The sequence below is a fragment of the Podarcis liolepis genome, assembly GCF_965112155.1.
Source record: "Podarcis liolepis genome assembly, chromosome: 6".
NCBI lineage: Eukaryota > Metazoa > Chordata > Lepidosauria > Squamata > Lacertidae > Podarcis > Podarcis liolepis.
The window spans coordinates 33,960,004-33,984,905 of record NC_139559.1 but is presented as its reverse complement, the minus strand read 5'-3'; the positions used below and the strand labels follow the sequence as shown (position 1 = coordinate 33,984,905).

Sequence of the window (24,902 nt, the reverse complement as noted above, 5' to 3'; positions counted from 1 at the left end):
ACAAAATTAAAAGACGCCTGCTTCTTGGGAGAAAAGCAATGACAAACCTAGACAGCGTCTTAAAAAGTAGAGACATCACCTTGCCAACAAAGGTCCGTAGAGTAAAAGCTATGGTTTTCCCAGTAGTGATGTACGGAAGTGAGAGCTGGACCATAAAGAAGGCTGATCGCTGAAGAATGGATGCTTTTGAATTATGGTGTTGGAGGAGACTCTTGAGAGTCCCATGGACTGCAAGAAGATCAAACGTGTCCATTCTTAAGGAAACCAGCCCTGAGTGGTGGTATAGAAATTTAATAAATAATAAAAGCAATTGTACTAGTAATTCAGTACCTGTTGAAATACAGTTCCTTTTCCTGCTGCAGAGGTGAGAAGCAAAGGTAGGGTGATCAGAAGCAAAAAAATAATAACCCAGCAACAACGAATAAAGAAAATAAAGGCAAATTCAAATAGGATTAACCATAAAAATCTGGGAAAAAATCTAAAATAAACAAAAAGTCTTCACTAAGCATCTGGCTCCCTACCAGAGTCATTCTATGAGGTTTTCCCTCCCATTCCCAGACCTTCATTACCAGTAGCACTATATGAAAGACAGGAGTTCTCACCACCTCACCCTACTAAAATTCCCAAGGTTTTCTTGGGAGAAGAAACAACAGCAAATGTTATAAGAAACTGACACAAGTTTGTGGTCTAGCCTTGACCTTTAAGGATCAGGCTAGGCAGCCCATTCCATAGTGAACCACTAATGTGATCCAAGCTGCGGTTCATATACCAGTGACATTTGACAGGAGGATAATCATTTGCGGAGGGAAAACACCCACCCACCATGATTTCTTCATTAGAAAGTTGGAACCGGTAACCTCATCTGAAGAATTTATTTGTGGGCTGCATTAAAAGAACTGTTAAATTTTTTAAAAAGCATTTTCTGTGTTTTTACCCTTTAGCTAGGTTTCCCTATTGCCAGATTAAACTCTTCCTCGCTCCAAGTTCTTAATTACAGAGTAAACACATTTCGTTTTATTACTTGACATAATTGAAAAAAGGAAAGGAAAGAAGTCTAGTGAAGAAATACTTTGGAAAGGATACAGCAGACAGTTAGGAACATATCGAGCTAAGAGAGAGCACATGTAGGAAATGAAAAGGCAAGTACAATGTGTTGCCAACTAACCCAAAATTAAAAGGCCAGGCCTGCTCTTATGCACTTAACAGTAGCTTGATCTGCAGACATCTGTAGGCGAAGCTTTTCACAGCATGCGATAAACATTATTTTTTAATGCCTGCACTTGTAACCAAGCTTCTGCTAAATATGCAGCTACAATTGCAGTCAAAAATGCTCGTAATGCTATTTCAAATAATTTGGGAGAAAAAACACTTATTTGCAAGTTGGTAAACCTATTTTGCTTCCTTCCCCGTTAAATATCTTTCAAAATGTAAAATTTGCAAGAAAAAGAACAAAAGAAGAGGAGAAAAGAGAAGAAGAGAGACACGCCTAAATTAGTCCTCAATGCTTGGGTCACATTTACATGTCTTCTTCTAGGTGATTTTGTTTCTATAGGTATACTTATTGCTTTCATTCTTATTTATTTATTAAATATTTATCTACTGCTGTATCGTAGAACTATATCACAGTGCTTTACCACAATATAAGAACATAAAGTCATACAAAAAAGCATAAGAAAGTAAAACAAGTTAAAAGCAAAAGAATTAAAAACCAACAGCAATAGACCATTGTGACTAATGCACTCTTAATTTCCTGCATAGGCCTGGCATAATAAAAAAGTTTTCAGAAGTTGGCACAGAAGGTTAAACTTGGATCTGACCCAGGATACAGATATGAGAAAATGGGTGTGAGATTTGAATTCAAAGAATAACTAGGAAACAATGGAACTGGATTTGGGACAACTTCTATTCTAATATAATTTCTGCAGACCTAAAAAAACTACTTTAAATGGTATTTAACACCTTATAAATTGAATTTCATGAATAAGTTAGGATTGGCTAAATGTTGGAGATGTGGATTAAATAAAACAGATTCCATACATATCTTCTGGCATTGTCCTCAAATAGACATATTCTGGATATCCATTCAGGATAATATCTATGCTATGTTAGGATATCAAATACCCTTGGAACCTAAAATATTTCTGCTTGGTTATCTAGAGGATGTTATTCTGGAAAACGATCAAGTGTTATAGCTGCTGCTAAGATTAAAATAGCTAAAAACTGGGATGAAAGCATAGCTCCTACTATATCTAAATGGATTGAGAAATTTATTCCATAGTAATTATGATTAAACTAATGTATTATAAAATAATACATATAACCCAGCACAACAGGTTTATGGGGGAAATGGGTGGGGTTTTTTGGTAATGTTTTGGAACAGATTCAGTGATAATGTCCACTGAATGCTTTCAACCTGTATTTTTATGCTCTTTATCTTTGGTTTATTTTGCTTATTAATATATATATATTTTAAAAATTAAGTTGGCACAGAAGACGTCTGCTGAATCTCTGTTGACAGGGTGTTCCACAGGATTGGGCCAATGGCACTGAAGGGTTAGTCACTTGTAAACACACAAATTATTTTGTATTAAAGCCATCTCTTTATTTGTGGACAGATAGCCTTTAAGTTTAATTTGTTAGATGGATCAAATCCAGCGCAGTCTGTAAACAATTTTTCCATTTTTGTGGTAGACCACAATGATGGCTTGCTGTGACAATGTAACCACACAAGAAAGTAACTCATTTTGACTTTTTCTTTTTGGGGGTGTGAAGTGTTAGATCAGTGCGTACTGTACATGTGTCTCTGGAACTTGGAGATTTGTAATTTGGCAATTGATAATTTGGCACCTTTTCATTGGCTTCTTTCCACCAAGATCTGTAGATGAAGAAAATAATAAGAAACGGAGATTAAGAGAAACTGAGGAACTCAATGAGTAGCAAATTGCCACAATCCCTTGAATTGCCTACATATCTTGAAACATATATAGAAACACACACACAGTTTGACAAACTCCCAGTTGGATTGTGTCACAAAATCTGGTTTTTTTGCATCTCTTTTAGAGCAGAAAGCGTTGAGGTTCTCTTCAAAGGTTTTGCACAAAACATTCTAATCAGAGACAGACTATGTACTCATGTTTTTATATATAAAATACACTCATTTAATTGCTAATGGAGGTGGGAGACAATCTTATGGCAAAGTCTGCAAAAGGGGAAACAAAAGCAGCTCCATAAAACGCAAATGCCTGAATTTAAAAGAGTAACCAACTGGGTTGCATTCAATTGATTGCAAACATGACTGAAGACTGGACAAGTTTCCAAACCCAAATGCTTAAAAAAAAAATGTAGCCTCAGTTAAATGGAAAGCCTTCATCAGCCTGTTTTGGAATATTTGCTTGCACTCAACATTAATTTAAAAAGCTTCCAGAGGTCCCAAAGGTTATTCCCTCTAATTATTTTTATCCTGTCTGTGAGAAAGATGGTGAGCACTTTCTGATGTGTTATTTATTTACTATACTCGAAAAACTTTGTTTGCTGTGCAGGATTGCTAAAGTTTGAAGTCACAGAAAATACATTTGGGGGTGTGTGTGATGGGGATTTACCACATTCTGCCCACAGGGATTATAGTCCACATAGGGTTTGGCTATCCTTTCCTGGCATTTTCTATTCCCAGGCTTCCATAAGAGCAGGCACTTTGCTTGATTTCAACTTTAAAATGATTGTAGTTAAGCTATGGAACTTGTTCCAACAGGAGACAGCGATGGCCACCAACTTGGATGGGTTTAAAAGATGGTTGTCTAAATTGGACAAATTCCTGGAGCATAAGGGCTACTAGCCACGACGGCTATGCTCTTTCCTCATAGTTGGAGGCTGTAGGCAAACTTGGCCCTCCAGATGTTTTGGGACTACAACTCCCATCATCTTTAACAGGACCAGTGGTCAAGGATGATGGGAATTGTAGTCTCAAAACATCTGGAGGGCCGTTTGCCAATGCCTGCTGTAGGTTTCTGAATACCAGTTGCTGGAAACCACAGGAGAGCAGATTCTTGTGCTTGGGTCTTGCTTGCAGGTCTCCCACAGTCACCTGACTGACCACTGTGAAAACAAGATGGTGGACTAAATGGGCCCTTGGCCTGATCCAGCAAGCTCTTCTTAGGTTCTTGTTATGTGTAATAATAATATCTTATTTGTACCCCACCCATCTGGTTGGGTTTCCCCAGCTACTCTAGGCAGCTCCCAATGGAATATTAAAAACACGATAAAACATCACACGTTAAAAACTTCCCTAAAAAGGGCTGCCTTCAGATGTCTTCTAAACGTCAGATAGTTGTTTATTTCTTTGACAACTGATGGGAAGGCATTCCACAGGGTGGACGCCACAACCGAGAAGGCCCTCTGCCCGGTTCCCTGTAACCTCACTTCTTGCAGTGAGGGAACCACCAGAAGGCCCTCAGCGCTGGACCTCAGTGTCCAGGCTGAACGATGGGGGTGGAGATGCTCCTTCAGGTATACAGTGGTACCTCAGGTTACATACGCTTCAGGTTACATACGCTTCAGGTTACAGACTCTGCTAACCCAGAAATATTACCTGGGCTGTCTGGGCTGAATGATGGGGGTGGAGACACTCCTGCAGGTATACAGGCCAAGGCCGTTTAGGGCTTTAAACCAACACTTTGAATTGTGCTCAGAAATGTACTGGGAGCCAATGTAGGTCTTTCAGGACTGGTGCTATATGGTCTCAGCAGCCACTTCTAGTCACCAGTCTAGCCGCCACATTCTGGATTACTTGTAGTTTCTGGGTCACCTTCAAAGGTAGCCCTACATAGAACAGATTGCAGTAGTCCAAGTGAGAGATAACTAGAGCATGCACCACTCTGGCAAGACAGTCTGTAGGACTGTAGGAGTCAGAGAGAGGTTAGTGACAGGAGCCCTTTCCAGAGGTCACCCTGGTGGGAGCTTCTTGGTCACATCACCCCTCATTGCACATTATAGAGGGGAGCTTCTCATATTACCAACAGGCTCAAAGAATATACGAACAACTTGGAGACGGTTCAGTTTAAACATGATGCTTGAGAACAGCCTCAGATACGACAATGCTTATATTTATGTATGTTTGTGTACACTGGCAAAGAAATCTTTATGTCCTTTGCACAGTTCATAGGAAGCATATACGCCACAGTCTAAGCAGATAACGGTGAGAAACAGCGTGGGTTAAATGTACTGCCTGAAACAGGATGCTAAAATCACAGACCCATGTAAACTTTTGAAAAAGATGTCAGGAACTATTTGCAATTTTCCCCCCTCTAAATTTCTGGCTGCACAGCACCATCTAGAGGCAAGGGAGGATTTAGCAATTTTATAACATCTGCAGATACTCAATTTATGAGGAGGGAGGAGAGAGCGCAAGGGAGGGAGAGAGCTCATCCCCACTTTGCTTGTCCCGTGCCTAGAAAGCATGGGTCTGAGTGGTTTTTCATTCATCCCACTGCTTTTCCCAGGAAAAACCACTGAATCCGAGCAAACTAAAATCTGTTTGTTCCAATGCAGCTCTAAACCTCAGGTTTTCCCAGGGGTGCGGGGGGAGACAAGCGGAAGTGTGGATAAGCCCCCCCCCCATGTTAATATTATGTTATTATCCTATTTATGGGCTCTGGAAATGCACATCACAGAAATAATAGCACTTGAAGCAAATAGAAAGAAGACTCCCAATGCAAGTCCATTTTTATTCAGGCTGTTTGCTTTAGTCCCTCAGCCCTTCTGGTTCATATCTATTCATCTATTGATATCCATTCTTGCTGTATAAACAAAAGCCTCACTACAAAAGAGGTGTATCAGCAACTTCCTTTCACCTGCGCTCTCAGTGTACACCTGTAGTTTGCTTAGCAATAGAAGGGGGCTGAAGTGTAGGAGATGCTCTCAGAATTGTACAAAGCGTATTTGCCCTTGACAAGTTTGAATATGTCTTTGACAGGCAGCTCCGGTCCTATTTTCCTGTGAAGATGGATTTATCATGCCTGCATGATAAATCGATAGGCAGAGTGAGGCAGTTGCCCAGGCAGCCTGTGTTAAGTGGCCAATAATAAAAGTGAAGTGTTGGAAAACAGACCTATGTGCTTATTGCGTGGCCTGCACTATGCCTCCAAAGCAAGCTTCCACTGCATTGTGCTATCCCACTGCCAGTTTTGAATCATAGAATTGTGTTGGAAAAGACCCTAAAGGCTGTCTAGTCTAATACAGGCATCTCAGCTAAAGCATCCATGACAGATAGCCATCCAACCTCTGCTTAAAAACTTCCAAAGAAGCAGAGTCCACAACCTCCTGAGAGAGTCCATTCCAATGTCGAACAGCTCCTACCATCAGAAAGTTCTTCCTGATGTTTAGTTGGAATCTCCTTTCTTGTAACTTGATTGGTTCGGATACTACCCTCTGGAGCAAGAAAAAACAAGCTTGCTCCATCTCCCATGTGACAGCCCTTGAGATACTTGAACATGGCTATCAAATCTCCTTTCAACCTCCTCTTTTCCAGGCTAAACATACACAACTCCCTCCACTGTTCCTCCTTAGGCTTGGTTTCCAGACCCTTGATTGTCTTGGTTGCCTTCCTCTGCACATGTTCCAGCTTGTCAACATTCTTCTTAAATTGTGGTGCCCAGAACTTGACACATTACTCCTGGTGTGGTCTGACCAAGGCATAGTAGAGTGGTACTATTACTTTCCTTTATTGGGACACTATATTTCTTTTGATGCAGCCTAGATTAACATTAGCTTTTTTTGGTGCTACATCACACTGTTGATTCATGTTAAGCTTTTGGTCCACCAAGAGACCTAGATTCTTTTCCCATGTACTGCTGGCAATACAGGTGTCTCATCTTATATATGTGCAGCTGATTCTTCCTGCCTACTTTAAGTGTAAAACCTTACATTTGTCCCTATTCCAATTCATTTTGTTTAGTTCTGGCCCAGTTCTCCAGTCTGTTAAAGTTATCTTGAATACTGTTTCTGTCTTCTGTGGCATTCTCTGTTTGGTGTCATTTGCTGCAAATTTGATGAGCACGCCCTCAATTCCTTCATCCAAACTGTTTATAAAGACATTGAACACCAAGCAGCCCAGGACAGAACCCTGCAGCGCCTCACTTGTCATCCCCCCCCCCCCCAGATGATGAGGGTCCATTATCCATTATTTGGGTTAAGTCAGCCAACCAGCTACAAATCCACCTAACAGATACCTCCTCCAGTCTAGATTTTACCAGCTTCTTGATCCTACATGCACTAAGAAAACCAGATTGTGAAGCATGATTTAAATATGATTATGTTAGCTATGATCAAATTGTGGGACACATATTTTAAATAAATAATATTTGGCTGGTTTCCATAAAGACCAAAAGCGGCTTCAGGGAGGCAATTTTTGGGACTGTGGCTGAGACACAGTTTTAATTGTCTTCTCACCCACCTCCCCCATGACCCTGAGATTGCTGAGGTATCCCCTTGGCTGTTATACTCACACACAAACACTTAACATCATGTCTAGTTTAGCTCTTATCTTCTGTCCACAGCAAGTTTCTTGACGTACTGCCCATTCCTGTGCACAGTTTCTTAGAAGTAAGTTCCACTGAGTTCAATTACGCCCAGGATTTCAACCCTAGAAGTTTGACTCAAATGTTCCAACCTGTGCTGTCAGTTACAAGACAGAAGCACTTGCTTGAGGGGGGCAATATTACCTGTCATATAGGAATTTTTGGAATGTAACGTCTAAATATAGTTTGGGGCTTGTTATTTCAATGGATGTGTGTTAAACTTCATGGATTTCAAAGAAAGCTTGATTTTGCAAGGAATGTCAGAGTTGTACATCTTCTGCCCAGATATCAGTTTACCCTGGCTATTGTTAAAAGGTTAACACATCTGCATGGCAATGTGATATTCTTTTTTATGAAGCTGCATTGAAGCCAACTCCAAACCTGAAGCACACAAATACCAAATACACTAGACCAATCCTTTTTTCTAAAAAAAAAAAATAAAGCAGCAAACTTGGGGAATCAGTTTCTTGCATCTGTGTTTTTCACTTGACAATGGAAGTCCATTTAATTAGGCCCTTTCCCTACACACCCAAAGTTATACTTGCTTCCTGAGCAGTATCACAGGAGTTGTAAATGCTGCAGGTATTATAATCTATGCAGAAATGCTTAAGACATTGGCAAGCTCCAGTTTAGGGGATTGTAGCAAAGACTACAAGCAAGGGCTGGCTAGATTGCTAGACAAACTGTGTCCTTGTGTCATTTAACTAGAAGTTCGGGTGAAGGACATTTATTTGCTTTTCTCCAACATTGCCCCATTCCAACTCTGCTCCAACATTCCTTGGCTCAGATTATAAAGCAGCAGCAGTGGGAGAGCAGGAGATCACCATTTTGACTATTCCACAGTGCCCCTGAATGTCACTGTCAATAAATTGTGGGGACATAAAAATGGCAGGTGGCTCGCAGATGCCCACCCAAGATGGCAACACAATGGTAATTCCACTAGAGGAGGGCCCAAGGCTGGAAGGGGCTTTGTCAGGGAGGTAGAGTCAATCAATAACACTTTGCCAGGGCTCCCTTAAATAGCTCCAGCCTTGGCATCAAAGAAGGGGAGGACTCATGTGGAGTGGGCAGTGTGAATGGCAGACTTCCTGCTATGTCTGCCTGGAGGCTTGGGTGGAAAATATAATTTCCCTTTTCTCTTTTCACAGGCACTACTGATCTCTTGCCTAAGGTATGAGGAGCCAATGATGACTTGAATGCTAAACTTGGATGTGAAAGCCAGCTTCAAATCCTGTGACACCTCCTGCTGGCCTTTGGTACCCCCCCCCCCTTTCCTGCAACATCAGGAAGAGAAGGACCTTGTTATATATTATCACTGTGAAATGTACACTTTGAGATGTCTCTGCTAAAGCCCTGGTTGTTGTCTCCTGCCTGATCATGACATACTGCAATGGTATCACCCTGCCATCTGGCAGCAATAGGAACCATCTATTAATAGATTTACAAAGTGCAAAAATGCATTTTAAAAGCTCTTTGTTTTAATTTAAAATGGCCTGAGAGAATCCTGTGAAATCATTGCCACAGAGAAAGTTCTGGTTTGCATTCAGCATTTTTGAATGGTTCTAATGGTTCTATCTAGACATTTAAATTTTTGTTAGTCTACACCACTAGCATTCTTCTGAAATACAAATGTATGGAGTGAGTGGAAGCTGGAGCTATTCAAAGCTGCTCTTTGATTAAAAGGTTCCTGAGAACAGGAAAAGGAGGCTCTTTAAAAAAATTGTGATTTAATTGATACATGTTATATGAGTTTGTGTTTTTCTATTATAAACCACCCTGTGATCCTTGGTTGAAGGGTGGCATAGAAATTTAGTAAATAATAACAATGAATGATTTAAATAAATACTTTTTTTGGCATAGGATAAGATAGAGGTGGAAATTCCAAGGACAACATTTTACTGTAACCATCATTGTATTAGGTTAGGTTAAGCAAACCACTATTATTTTTTCTATAGAGTTGATTTCATTGACCTAAGTGCCTTACAGGCCAATTGTAAGACTTACTAAGATAATGTACATGATGCATTTTGAACTCTCAAAATGTGCTATTTAGGTGCTAAGAGTAATTTCTTACTACTTTTTCTATTACACTTTGGCAGCTGCATCAATGTGCATGTTTTGCATATTGCTAATTTTATTATAATATATATAATTTTATTATAATATATAATTTTATTATTTTTAATATTAGATTCTAAGTTGGAACCCACTCATTATTTTTTATCTATTTCTTTTAAAACCGACATTGTTAAATAAAATTAGAAACTGAATTTTCAATGTTTTCATGATGTTTTGACTTAACTGTTGAATCTTCGGAGATATATAGGTTATGTGCATATGTGTTTGTGTGTGTGTGCCCCATTTCCTAAATGATATTTTCGTTTAGAGGCATGAGCCCCAATAAATTACCTTTCTACAACTTGGCCAAAGGTATGCTGTTGTTTTGGCATTGTATCATCAAAGCAAGCAGCTCTAGGTCCAAGGTGTTCACATAACATTGCGTCAAGGATTTTGAAGCGTAAGGTCCTGAAAAGAATATCTTGAGAGACATCCATCTTACAGCCCATTTCTATCAAATTGTTCCTGAAAGAAAGAAAAAAGACCCAACCAATGTGGATGTAGAACAGGAAATTTTTTCCTAAGAACAAGTTAGCACCATAGCTGTTACCTAGCTGGTTGCCTGTTGATAGATTGATACATAACACTAAGTCATAGTTTAGCACTGCAGGGACTTGAATGAGTCTGAGTGAAGCAGTGAGGAGTTCAGAAGTATTTAATTTCACTCATATTAAACATTGGCCTAGCAGTTATGTTTGAACCCTAGATCAAACTCTGGTTAGTTTAACAAGCTAACTTTATAGCCAGGGCCGTCTTAAGCATATCCAGCACCGTGGTGCAAAGATCCCTCCAGCGCCCCCCTGGCAACTCCAAAACAAGGGAGGGGGTGGTGGAAAATGTCCTCTGCCTCCCCCACCACCCTGATCCCCAACATGGTGGCGGTGATCAAGCAGGAAAACATGCTGCTTGACATGCTCTCTGGCATTGGGGCACCCAAGAAGGCAGCCAGGGAAGGCTGCGTGCCGCCTTTTGCCAGGAAGCAGGAGAGGGACAACGACCGGGAGCAGGGCCATCTTTAGCACATGCAGATCTCTGGGGATCGCTCTCCTCCTGCGGAGGCTTGGGAAGGAAGCTGCACGCCCGCCAGCCATATAGTTGGCGGGGTGCAGCTGGCGGGCATGCAGGGAAAGGGGAGGCTGCTGGCAAAACCATGCAGCTCCCCCATTTGCTAGGGTGCCCGAGAGACCGGCACCCTGGCGCAACGAACCGCTAAGACCAATGGGAAAGACAGCTCTGTTTATAGCCATAGTTTGAAGCTGGCTTGATATCAAACTTACCAGAATGTTTTTTTAAACCAAGATCCCTTGTTCAAATGTAAGACTGAACTGGGATGCAATAAAACTCTGCTGAAGACCTGCTCCTGGGTGGATGGGAGGAGGAGAACACACCTAGCAGGAAAGAAGTAGGGGGCCACAGAAGCCCAACACTTTGCGCAGGTTCACTAAAATAGTTCTAAGACATGGTTTTAGGGTTATGTGTGAATGTGGCCAATGCAGCATATTACAGTGGTACCTCGGGTTAAGAACTTAATTCGTTCTGGAAATCCGTTCTTAACCTGAAACTGTTCTTAACCTAAAGAACCACTTTAGCTAATGGGGCCTTCCGCTGCCGCCGCACCGCGGGAACACGATTTCTGTTCTCATCCTGAAGCAAAGTTCTTAACCAGAGGTACTATTTCTGGGTTAGCGGAGTCTGTAACCTGAAGCGTCTGTAACCTGAAGCATATGTAACCCGAGAAACCACTGTACTGGGGAAAGAACCCAAAGAGTTTTGTTGCAACTTAATGGCTAACATTTAGGATGGCATCAGCTTTTGTGGATTAGAGTCCATTGCAGAGCAATAATACCAAGTTACTGTTCCCTATTACAGTTTCTATCAAAGGATCTGTCCCCTATCAAAACTCAAAAGAGTCAAATTTCAGTGGTAAAATGTTATTTGGTCATGTTTAGACTGCTTTAGGTTACATAGTGCTTTAAAATTAGTTTTCAGTTGCAGGGCAGGGTAACTAATTTTGGTTTTTATAGGGAGTGAGTCTTGCGAGTTTTAAATCAATTGTTTGAATCACCCTTGGCTCTGTGATCAGGAACCAAATGAAAACTGTGTGCTTTATTACCTAGATAGGAGAAGGAAATGCTTTCTGTTATTTATATCATATTACATTATTGTGGAGTGACCTATTAAATGGTAAGTCCATTTGTTTAAACTAAGAACAATGCATGCTGTGCTTATTTCTGACCTTTTCTGGACATATTGCACTAACACAGAGGTTTTATACATTTAATGTTATGATATTACAGGTCACTGTGGTTGTGTTGTTTTTGTCTACAGAAACAGTATTTAAATCTTGAAAGTAAAATAAACCTGACTATCCCAAAGGTAATAATGGCACTTTTGTTCATTATTGTCATTTATCAAGCTGAGCTGTGTTGCTGATGTCTGGTAATAACTACTAAAAGCAAAAGCAAAACAGTATCAAACTCTTTCAAAGAAACCCAAAACGTCCCCAAACAAATATATAAAAAGTTCATTAAAATAAGAAAAGAAAGTGGGGTTTTCCCCCCAATCACTTTCTACTAATTTCCAGGCAGCTAACAATAAACACGGCATTGTGCCTAAACATGAAATTCTCACTTCATAAATTTCCTATGGCAGCTATTGGGAAATAGCACCAAAAGTTTTTATTTCTTTGACTTTCGCAGTATTTAATTGCCTTGGGGGCACACAAAATGCCTTTATAAGAGCATTAACCTCCACATAAATTACATCGGCTTTGCTCAAGCGTGTTTGGACCTAACTCTTCAGTGCAGCAAGAGGCATTCAATGGAGAAAATAAGTGGCTAGTGCAATGGTATACCAATTACTCAGAAGTAATCCTACTGAGACACAATAGGAGTTACTTCTAAGTAGGCATGTATTGCGCTCTTAATTGACTCTGTGGCTGCTGCCTGATGGATTAGTCGGTTCGTTAACTTGAAATACATTCACATTATCAGAATCGCTGTACAAGATTCTACTAACAGACTCCACTTAGTGGAAGCCCACATGACGGCTTCTGTTAGTGCAGTGGGGTGGAGTGGGTTCCCCCTCTCCTCCCCCATGGCCCTGGGAGTGGGTAGGATAACTCCCAGAGAATTATATAGGGGGAAGAGAGGGAAGATTGTTCTCCCAGGCAAGCAAAAATGTTTGCTCAGATGGAGCAATAGCCTCATTGCTACATTGAATTCCTTCCACAGCGTTTCCTCATTGTCAACCTATTAATCAGGAGCCAAATTTTAATCTACAAACTATTACTCAAAGTTATTATAATTATTAATTGCTTTCCCCCAAAAAAGGTGAACTCAAAGGTGAACCTTTTTGAGTCCTCTGGGGTCTCATCTAACTACCACTTCATTGGCTACTGCATCAGGTCTTTTGATTACCACCCCACCCCCCACCCCCCAAGATTTGAGAGAATTTCAGGGAAGCTGCTATAAAGTTTAGCATTTTTGAGGGAGAGGCGGGATAGAGGGAGAGGGGGTAGGGAGAATCTGCTTATTTACAAATTGGATAGGAGAGTCTATTAGAAGCAAGCAGACTCCTCAAAACAGGCTGCAGAAGTACTGATCCTGAATAAGTTGCCCAAAACAACTACTCCTGTAGTTCTACAAGCTGCTTCCTGTTAGCTAGATTCACAGTACTGTCTGTTTCCAAATTCAGAAACTGCCAACTCTTTTATTTTCCACTGCCCTGAAGATCTCTGGTATCAGATCCCACTGTTACAGATCCTGCTGCTTCTCATTTGGAAGAAGATATCCAACTTGACTATTGGCAAGCAACCAGCTAGACAAAAAGTAGTTTCACCTGGCCTATCTGAAACAATTTGCTCTGAACAGCAAGCTGCCTTAATCTAAATAACTGAACAAGTACCGAATATACAAATTTAATAAATAACTAATAAATAAAAATACCTGTACCACGCAATATAGTTGCCATTAATTAAATATGATCCTCATTAAGAGTAAGTCTCTGAAAGTTAGAACGTTCCGTTTCATAGCAAAAATGAGCCTTGTCTAATATTCAAACTCAGAATGCATGCATCTATAGGACATTATCTCAGTCTTATAAAAATCTGCTGATTGCTAAAATTTTGAATGAAGTGATTTACTAAAATCTAAAATGTCAGATTAACCTTGGAGTCAGCCAGGTTTTCCCCACCCTGAAATTAACAAGGCCAAATATTTTGGACATAAGTTTCATGCATACTCCCAAACTCTATCCAAGCCAAGATATGAGTGTCTGTTTTTGCAATATTTTAAGTGTGCCTTATTATAAATATGTTCTTCATTGGACTGAATCCATCATGCCTCAAATTAGTTGTACACACAGAACCTTTTGAGAATTTCCATGGTGCCAAAGGACAATGGGTCACATTAAATGAAACTTGCTCCTTCAACATCTCTCAAATATATCCACCCTCTTTTCCAAACTTGGCAGGTGTCAAGAATTTGGGATTTGAAATAACCACATTTGTAATTGTTCAGAAGGCAGATTTTTTTTTAAGGTCCATAATGTTCAGCTACATTATGAATCAAGCTGTATCTCCTCTCCAAAGTTCTCCTCTAGCTTGAAATGTAAAACAGGATATTGGAGGAGGGAGTTGAGGGGGGGAGGAGCAGCCAAGCTGAATTGTAGAGCATAAGCAAAAGGTTCCAAGTTCAACCCTCACCATCTTCAGGTAAGGCTGGGAAAGACGCCAGCCTGAAACCTTGAAGAGTCACTGCCAGTCAGTGTAAACAACACTGACCCAGATGGTCTGACCCAGTATATGGCAGCCTCCTGTGTTTTCATGAGATTCTGCCCATATTGTGCAGCCAGCATTGGCAGAAGTGTTTCAACACTGATAGAGTGCCTCCTCTTGCAGCAAAACTCTCAACAGTCTCTGTGTGACAGACCACCTTAACCAAGCATTTTTATTCAGTAAATATCTTCTGCTTGGGTCAATAATTTAAATTTAATTTTGCTTCTTGCAAACTTTCTGTGTGTGGCTGTTGTCTCTCATCCTTCTTTTGTTTCCAGGTGTCTTTGTTTGGGGGGGGGCTGGGGGCTGGGATTGATTTTCCCATCATCCTTTTCTCTTCTGTGTCTATTTTTATATTGCCTAGCCTGCTCTGTTTATTGGACACCAAATAAAATCATTTGTCTTAATTTCTTTTATACCTACCCTGATAATCCAATAAGTCATTGCTAGATAAACTCTTTATGATATACAGGATCCCTATGCATAGCTTTTCAATTACTTTTCACTGAATTCCTACGTATTGGCTCATGACTATGTCCCCCCCCCCAAAAAAAAATTATTCAATAGTGTGGCACTTTCCACCTCAGTATACAGCCTCTTATAAACATACACAGTCACACACAGTTCACCCATTTATTCTTTTCACTCATTCTCTGACCATTTTCATGCCACATATACTTTGTCCTAGAACTTTTTGGAGAAAGAGAAAATCAAAGGTGGTATATAAAAATAGCAGAACTATATTGGAGTAGAGACCTTCTCTCTCCCTTTTCAAGGTCTCTCTGAGTAAGAAGTGTAGTTTGGCAGGCAAATTGTTGATTCTGTATTGTAGCTTTTTTCCCATTGTATGGAGCAGGTGTTTTTCTTGCTCTAATCAAGCCTCTTTTCTTTCTCCATTAGAGCAATTTCCTGTTTTGTTTTCTGCAACTCAGCCATCAAAGCTTGTGGTACTTGATGTAACCCTCACAATGCAATTTTTTTAAAAAAACAAACAAACATTTTATTACCATTTGTTTAAGATTTGCCTTTCCTAAGCTTCTTGAAATGTTCCTGAAACATCAGGAACATATCTTCCTACTAAAAAATCCCTGGTTCTCACGTGTCTCCTCCTTTTGATTTAAAATATGCCATTGATGGTGGATCTAAACCTTCTGACAAAACATTTAATTCCAATTCCTTCATCGTAATATGGCTAATTCTGTGTAGTTTAGCACTATTTGCAGCAAAACAGATCTACAAAAACAGCAACATTTTAACACGAGGCTAGGAATCAAGTGTATGATGAGGACCACTAGTTTAGCTTGATTCATAATGATAGAGTGGTCTAGGCATTGCTGCATCCAACACCCTGTTGCTTACACCATCTGAGGTGGAAGACAAGGTGGAGGCCAAACTCTGCTTTGTGATGCACTAGTCTGGATGACAGCCAATGCCATCAAGTGATCCAGTGGGTCCTGAGCTAGCTCATACCCTCTCCATCCCTGGAACGCCCCATTTTGCAGCTTTTCGCGGGCTACTGCTGTCAAGAATCCAGCTGTGGTTCCATGCCAGAGGAGAGATGCTGATGTTGCACAACAGGCAGCCTCCAGCTGATCTATTTTGGGATGGTTGGAGGGGAGACCCTAGTAAGGTAAAACAGAGGTTTGGATTGCAGTGATAGACAAATAATGAAGGATTGAGCTAACATTCTCTATTAGCCATGATTGCACCTACTGGAATCCCATGCTCAGAGGCAGACACCATACACCTAAATTGTTTTTTAACACAAAATTCATGTAAATAGCCAATTGGTTTCTTTTGATTCTGGCTCTCTGTTGATCACAGACCTTAGGCATATTGCCCATCACCAATCCATCTGAGGCAGCAAAGTGCTTAGAACGTTCTTGGGGATTTAAAGCCAGTTAAATCCCTGTACTCAGGACTAAGCTTAAAACATACAATTGACCTCAGATCAGCTTAACTATCTTAAATCCAATTGTTTCACATTGAAGTTGCAAGGCGTGTCACTGTTCAGTCCTAAAGTGAGAATCAAAGACATATTTGTAAATGAAAGTTCGAATCTGAACTCATTTCTAAATCAGACTGATTCCAACCTTGAGTTTGAAAAATCCAGAGTAAACTACTCCTCGACTATTTAAATTAAAAGTGAAATGTTTTTCATCTTGTAACTTAAGTTGCTGCCTGGATCTGAAGCAATACCTCTACAAATGGGGACCAGATGCTCTCCAGTGGTGGGTCAATTTCTATGAGAGGGATCCAGGAGCTTAACTGGTACATGGCTTGGGACAATTTGGCACAAGCAGCAGATGGGGAATGATATGGCCGTTTCCCGCAAGAGATGCCCACTAAATGAGGCTTTGGTAGAAAAAATAATTCCTTTCAAGCCCAAAGGTTTGCAGTTTACACCAACATTCCATTCTGTAGCTGTTTCCCAGAAATGGGTTTCACTGCTCTTTTTCATTTGAGCTCTTATTCCCCTGTTTGGAATTCCATTTGGAAAGTACACACATGCCGCTGGTAGTAGCTCTCATGACAACATTCTTATCAATTCATCTTATGTAGCTCATCATTCTTCAAATACTTTGTCTCTTAACTTAATAAAGACAGGAAGCAAATCGTTCCAACTCTCTACTTGGAGTCACGCATTTTGGTATTTGTTTATGCACCCACAGAGATAAAAAATATAGCATGGTTTTGTTTTTTTAAAATAAAAATGAAGAATAATATGTCCTTAAACTTCCCAAGTATCCTGATTGTCCCTTGTCAGTGTCTTTTTAAAGAAAAAACTATGATCCAGAGCAGACACCAGGCATCAACATTGGGGGGCATTTGCTGTGACACATAGCCCAGTAGGGAGCAGCAGTACTTAGGACAGAGGTAGTCAACACTGGGCCCTCCATATTTTTTGAACTCCAGATCTCATCATCCTTGACCATTGGCCATCCTGATGGGAGTCGGTGTTGCCCAACAACATCCAGAGAGCATTCCAATCTGCTGGCCTTGCACTTTCTCCTTCCTGCTGTTGCTGCCTGCTTTTCACCTGCTTCTGTAAGTGAATGAGCAGTGAAAAGAATGAAAATGTGCAGTTGTCTCCACACACCTTGTCCAATCCTTCTGGGAAGTGGTGTGGACTGGGCTTAGAAAGAGAGAGAATCAAATGGGCACTGATAACACAAGCAAGGAGGGTAAGATAGACACACTCAGGAAAGGGGGGGCACATTGAGAGCATCTTGTCTGAGCATCCCCCATGGAACTGGCAGTACTGTAGCTATTGTTGTTTAGTTGTTTAGTCATGTCCGACTCTTTGTGACCCCATGGACCAAAGCACGCCAGGCACTCCTGTCTTCCACTGCCTCCCACAGTTTGGTCAAACTCATGTTAGTAGCTTCGAGAACACTGTCCAACCATCTCATCCTCTGTCGTCCCCTTCTCCTTGTACTGTAGCTATTTTGTACCATTTTTAAAAAGTTTATCATCCCAACTCTAAGCTGCCAAGGCTAAATAGAACTGAATTCTGTCCCATGTGCCTTCTCTTGCCAATGATTCCCGCCCCCCACTCTTGAATTCTCCAAATTCTTTCTGTTCACCTTGCTTGTGGAAAATTATTTATTTGCATTGAAATAGTATTATTGTACAGCTGCAGTGAAATTTCCTGACCAGGTTACCAGCCATGAAGATGTTCAAGATTATCTAGATCAATGTACAGCTGCTTACAAGTGCTCCTGTGCATTTAATTATGATCTTTGTTTATGTTAAAAATCTATGGCATGGAGATTTCTGATCCCAGCCCCCTTATACCAACTCGACAGACTCTAATTATTCACAGTCAAGTTTAATGTGAAAAACAAATGTGCAACTCTAACTAGAATTTGTACTTCATGTTACCTAGCATTCTTATGGCTGCTTTTTTAATATAAATAGCAAGCTATATTGTATTCTGAATTTGGGGTGTATCAGAAATATCCTCTAACAAAAGTTGGTTTTCTCATCTTTTGGTGGTGGAATATCCCTGGAAATCTGGAGAACTGGCTGAATTTATGCAATGCTGAATATTTTGATGTACGTGTTAACAATTAATAACTCCTAAATGGATGTTATTTGAAGCATCTTGGTCTGATTATCAGTGATGAGTGGCTGTTTGTTTCAAAACACGTCTCAAAGAGTTGTGGACTCCAGCAGGACTGACACCTATAGCCGTGCAAAGAGCACCAGCTGATTTGTGGGGAAACGCTGTGAAGGCATTTCTGTTTGGGGGCTGATCTCAAACAAATTCTTCCACCAGCTATTAAATGGGAGCTGCATGCTTGTTAAAGGTCATGAAAGCTTCCTGCCTCCTTCCTTCATGAATGGAAACCTCTCTCTCACTTTCATTTCAATGTACGCATTGTTTGGACTGTGATAGCTCAGCCCAAACAACTTTTTAGTGGAAGTGGGATATTGTTTGCCCAAGACATTTGTCTTGAATACGTCTATCTGCCTGGTATAACCCTAGAATTTTCAAACAGTTCCTTTTTGCTCTTTTCCAGATGTAAAGTGGCATGCAACCCGGATCTACTGAAGCTTCAAATTTAAACCCAAAGTCTTTCCTGCTATTTCATATTATCTACTGAGAAACCAGCTGTACCCTGTGACTAAATGTGCCTGTATCACCGCCATTTTTGTATAGAGGAGCATCTAAATTCTTACACTTAAGCTTTTAAAAGTCTTGTTTTCAAACTTCTCTAGGAATTGACAAATTAAAAAGAGACAAATTGCACATCTAGATTGCATCGACAACATTAAGAGTTATCAAAGAAGGCAAATGTGAAACTGCTGATCTAAGAAAAATGTGTAATTTGTCTCAAAGATCAGCCCTTCTACCTAACTTTCTATCTTTTTATCTTACTTATCCACCCTATTTCCACACCTCTCCTCCACCTCCTTAATCCTTTCCTCCTTTGCCCTAGTACCCCTTGATGAGATGCTATCCTTATCTAATGCCTCCACATGCCCCCCCTTTAATCTAATCTCACATATTTTCCAGTCTTAAATTTTAGATGTTCTCGCAACTTTAAAGTGAGGTCACCGTGGCATTCGCATTCGCCACATCCAATCTGCTAGAATTATAGGCAGAGTAATGGGATGGACAAACAGTAATTCTCCTACTGCTGACAGGATTGCAGAGTCAATGATTCAGAAAGAAGGGACCCAATAGGATGATAAATAGGTGATGAAAGCTTCTACCATCTGGGATTCATTTATGCACCATATCGTCATACAAAGTGCAGAACGGCATAATAGCGGCTATGTTAGACAGTGGTTTTTAAGAGGACCAACTAAACAAGAGTTTTGCAAACATCCAGTTATTCTATCTTTTAAAACAAAACCAGAGCGACAATCCCATTTTATTCAGTGATCTCTCTTATGAAAGGCATAAATGTTCACATCAAAGTTACTTGCTATTGTCATCTCTAGTGTGTGAAAGTAGTTGTACAGAAGGCACTTTGGACATAATACACAGAGGGGACATCTCTTGTTCTTAACCAACAATTTCAACGTGATGAGTTGAGTGGCCAAACATCAGTTAGTAGCACATCTGTCTTTGCATCCAGAAGATCTCTGGCATCTGGGAAGATGGATTGACTATTAAACCACTCTGAGAATTGTACCTCTGGGGAAAAAGCAGGACTCCTAACCCTTAACAACAACAACAACATATTATTTATACCCCACCCATCTGGCTGAGTTTCCCCAGCCACTCAGGGCAGCTTCCAACAAACATCAAATAGTAAAAACTTTCCTAAACAAGGCTGACTTCAGATGCCTTCTAAAAATCAGTTGTTTATTTCCTTGACATCTGATGGGAGGGCGTTCCACAGGGCGGGCACCACTACTGATAAGGCCCTCTGCCTCGGATAAGGCCGTCGGAGCTGGACCTCAGTGTCCAGGCTGAACGATGGGAGTGGAGATGCTCCTTCAGGTATACAGCTTCAGGTTACATACGCTTCAGGTTACAGACTCTGCTAACCCAGAAATATTACCTCGGATTAAGAACTTTGCTTCAGGATAAGAACAGAAATCGTGCAGCGGCAGCGCAACAGCAGCATCAGGAGGCCCCATTAGCTAAAGTGGTGCTTCAGCTTAAGAACGGACCTCCAGAACGAATTAAGTACTTAACCCAAGGTACCACTAACCTGGGTTTAGGGCTTTAAAGGTCAGCACCAATACTATGAATTGTGCTTGGAAACGTACTGGGAGCCAATGTAGGTCTTTCAGGACTGGTGTTATGTGGTCTCAGTGGGCACTCCCAAACTGCACACGTAACAAACTACAGCTCCCATAATTTTTTGAGAAAACCATGACTGTTAAAAGTAGTATCATAATGCTTTAAATGTAAGGTGTGATTATGGCCAGTGATTGTGTGGAGGAGTCTTCCCCATTTTGATATACCCACAATGCTGCCTCTAGAACACTCTTCCCTATGTCCTTCCTACAGAGGTTTCTGTCATATTTTTGCATTTAAAATCAAGCACTCTAGCTCTCCCATCTCAGCTCAGAGGCTTCAAGCACTGGCACATAAATGTCTCGGGCATATGTGTTTTCCCGTATACCCACTACAACCTTTTAGTAAAACTCCTAGCGCTATGGGGATCTAGAAATATATAACATATATAACATGGTGCCATATTGACAGCTAAGGGCGCACATATACCATCGGTGTCTGCCCTTTTGGCAGGGAGATGTGAGCGGCGATGAGTTTTGGATACACATTTGCACTGTGTCCTCTAACTGGCTAACCACATTTGAGGTATAAAATGTGCTTTGCTTGGCCTGTGTAACTGAGAAGTATCTTCTCCAAAAATGGGAGTTAGTCTGATTGTACATGCCTGCTATCTGTTACAAATGTAACCGTTTCCTGCTCCTTGTGCTGAAAGAAGACAGCTAAGAGGCCTGAAATTAACAATAAAAGGCTTTTTGGACTGGCTGCATATTGAGATTTTTTCGTAATCTCCTCTGTTGTTAACCAGTTGAGTGTTTAATCAATTCTACAAGGCTCAGCCTTTTTGCTTTCTTTCTCATTTCAGAAAGGATTTACAGTGTTTAGTGTCTCAGCTATAGATATGTTAATGTGCTTGCCAAGTATTCCCTTTAATTCTTACTTATTCTATGCCTCTTATATGAAACTTTGCGGACTAACCAACTGTTAATAGTATGTTGCTTCCAATAAAATCTGAAGAAATTTGGCTGCAACGCTTTGCCAAGCTGGTACATATACAGCTCCATTTTACCATATTAGGTCAAAGATAAAAGAATGATAACTACAGAACTGCATGGCCTAGTTTTTTCTACTCGTAGGTCATGCATCGTGTAGAATATTCCCTGTGGGGATAAATGTTCTTACTTCAATTTATGGGATTTTGATCATGCTTTTCAAAGTATATTTTCATTCAGCTCAGCCTTGTTCAGTGAACAACCTTAGTGGCTCACTAAGAGCCCAGAACAGGATGGTAGACATAAGCTTTCACTTCCTATTTGGGGCATGCGTACGATGCAGAGAAATATATTTGATGTATGCTATTCTAAACATCCATTTTAAAAGTTACCAGAAATGCTCTGACAGTGCATTTTCAGACTTTTATTCACCGATGGAGAAAATAGGAAAAAATAAATACAAGTTTTTAGAGTGAACCGAACCATATTTTTAAGACGATGGTGTGCATAGTCTTGACAGCTTCTGAGAGACAAAACAGAACTGATATATCTGCTTTTACTATAACAGATGGGGACATTTTCCTATGTTGCTGATGTCATACTGAAAGGGAGGGGGAGCAAAGGCAAGGACGGAATTATTTCACTGCCTTTGTAGATTTGGCCCCTTTGACAGAAACAGATAAAACAAATAATCCCCGTTTTTTAATTCACATTTTATTTCCTTAGCACTTAGATAATGTCTCATTTACTTTGAGCCAGAAGTGCATTAGCATCCTTGTTCGTGGGTCTGCTAAGGCAGGGCTAGACTTGAAGTCACCCATGCCTTGATAAAATAAGCAACACACCAACACCTTACATCTGGGGAAAAGAAGGGAGGTACTGCAAGGCTGAAAGGAAAACCCCTTTGGAAAAATTAGCACTAAATTGAAATGGAGGGCATTGCTTAATGAATGCTTTCATCTCCTGCTTAATTAGCTCCCTCTTTTTCACTCCTGGCTACACTACTTTGAAAAAGGTATAAATGTGCTCACAGTGGGGCAGGTGTTGGGAGGATGTGACAATGTAAGTAAATAGTAAGTAAGTAAATTTTTATTTATACCCCACTCAGGGCAGCTAACATCAAATATCAAATACATTAAAACACAATGAAACAATTAATTAAAATACAGCTTAAAAATCAGAATCAGGATAAAATTAAATGACTGACCACGAATTACAACCATAGGGATTTGGAGCCTCAAGTATTCATCAGGGCCAGCTATCCAAGTTGGTCCCACATGAGCCGATAAAAGGGCCAAAGAGTTAACTTAAGGGGTCCCATGGGGGGGGCAGCGGTCAAACAGGGCATGGACCAAAGGCCAGGCGGAACAGCCCCATCTTGCAGGCCCTGTGGAAGGATGTGAAGTCCCACAGGACCCTGGTCTTCTGTGATAGAGCGTTCCACCAGGCTGCGGCCAAAGCCGAAAAGGCCAAGGCAGCTAGGCCATTACACTTTCACGTTGGAATGTGCATACAGAAATGCATTTCCTGAAATTCATGCAGTTCAGAGAATGATTGTTCACCTATATACCCAGAGAACCTACAACAGCAGAACCACTGCAAACTATGCCCCCAACTTCTATTCTGCAGAGCTGGTCCAGTTAGCTACCATGGTCAATGGTATTTTTTTAAAAAAAACACCCACTAAGAGATCCAGCAGAACTAGCAGGTTCACACATTTTCACTACCATCCTAATCTGTCTCATGGAATAGGTCAACCAACCATTAAGGTACCCAAAACTGCTTCAGTCCCAAACCCTGGCCTAAACCCAGAATTCAGAATCACTCTAGATAATCTGTTTCCTCTAAGAATGCACAAAGTTTGCCCAAGAAGATATGAGTAACTGTGTGGTGGCTCCAATATTCTTCCAGATCTGGGAAGGTTCTCTTCCAACAAATCAGGGTATTCAGCACGCCCTGGATAGGCCTAATCAAGAGTAAAGGCTATATGTGGTTAGATAGAGTGATTCAAGCATCTTCTTGTCCACTTCCTCAGATAGTGACAACTGAAAATAATCCCACAAAATCTAACTAGGTGGTGCTCTAGGTACCTCAATTGTGGCATCAGGCTCAGAACCGATACCTGCAAATTCCCCTTCAAAATGCTTTGTGAATTCACCACAGCAGGTGACCAAGGGTTCTATTCCACTTCTCCCCAAGCCAGACCCCACAACAAGCTCTTCATCACTCTGGCCGGCCTGTTTCAGCGACTACAAATCTTCTGGAAACAATTCTATGGCTTTCATGGCAGCCATGAGGTTCAAGCAGGTCCACTTAAGGTGGCCCACACATGGATATTGAAATCCTCCAGCAAGTGACATGCAGATTCTGTTTATTACCACAATTGGACTCAGTTTGTGTGGGATGGTTTTGAACTGTTTGACTTATTTATTTACACTATTTCTATACATATTGTGTGTGTACACATATCTATAGAAAACTAAAGCAACAACAACTTAAACAACAAATTTAAAAATATGCACTTAACATATGAAAATAGCACATTAACACAAAATTACTAATGAATATAAACCAACATAAATGATCTCACCTTTGGACACACCCTCCCTCTCAGCCTCCTGGCTCTCACCAAGGGTTGAAACAAACTCCCAGCACACCTGCAAAAGCCTCACAAAGAGAAGGGTTGATGCTGACATCATTCTGGTCTCTTACTTTAGGCTTGCATTTTATGGGCAGGCACTAAGGTGGATGGAGCTTCCTCAGGCTGCCTCCAGCTGTGTCCCATTAAGCAGTCAGCAGCATTCTCTGCATGCACTTCCAGGTACAGCAGGTTTGGTGAGTTTCCCAGGGAGTCCCAAGGGAAAGGCATCCCTCCATTCTCAGTTCTTTCTCCACCCTCTTCCCCTTTCTTCTCCAGCTGCTTTATTTAATTATTTCCCCCCCTCTTTTTATAGAATGGTGCGTTTTTTTGTCTTTTTACTATTACAGATAAATATGCCATGGCCAAGTTTTAAATCCTAATTTTACTCTTTCAGGGGTTCCTGTATTCCTCCCATCTCCTAATGCAAAACAAAAGCCAAGAAAAAATGTGTGTGTGTGTGTGTGTGTGTGTGTGTGTGGAGCTATTTTGAATAGTTCATGTCTTAACACATCTTCCTATTGTGTCATTTGGCAGAAACCTGGACTGGTTTAAAAAAGAATTTTTATTAAAGGTAGGGACGGAAGGGATAGACTGAACATCTTTA

The 24,902-nt window shown here is 40.7% G+C and overlaps 1 long non-coding RNA gene across 1 annotated transcript; it reads right to left on the bottom strand.

The window, feature by feature from the left end:
• Nucleotides 1-116: 116 nt before the first annotated feature.
• On the bottom strand, nt 117-24,474 carry LOC310709257. Its single transcript, XR_014527428.1, has 3 exons — nt 24,248-24,474; nt 9,981-10,154; nt 117-2,875 (listed from the first exon to the last, which is right to left on the bottom strand). It is a non-coding gene; the product is annotated as an uncharacterized lncRNA (long non-coding RNA).
• Between the last annotated feature and the right edge of the window lie 428 nt (nt 24,475-24,902).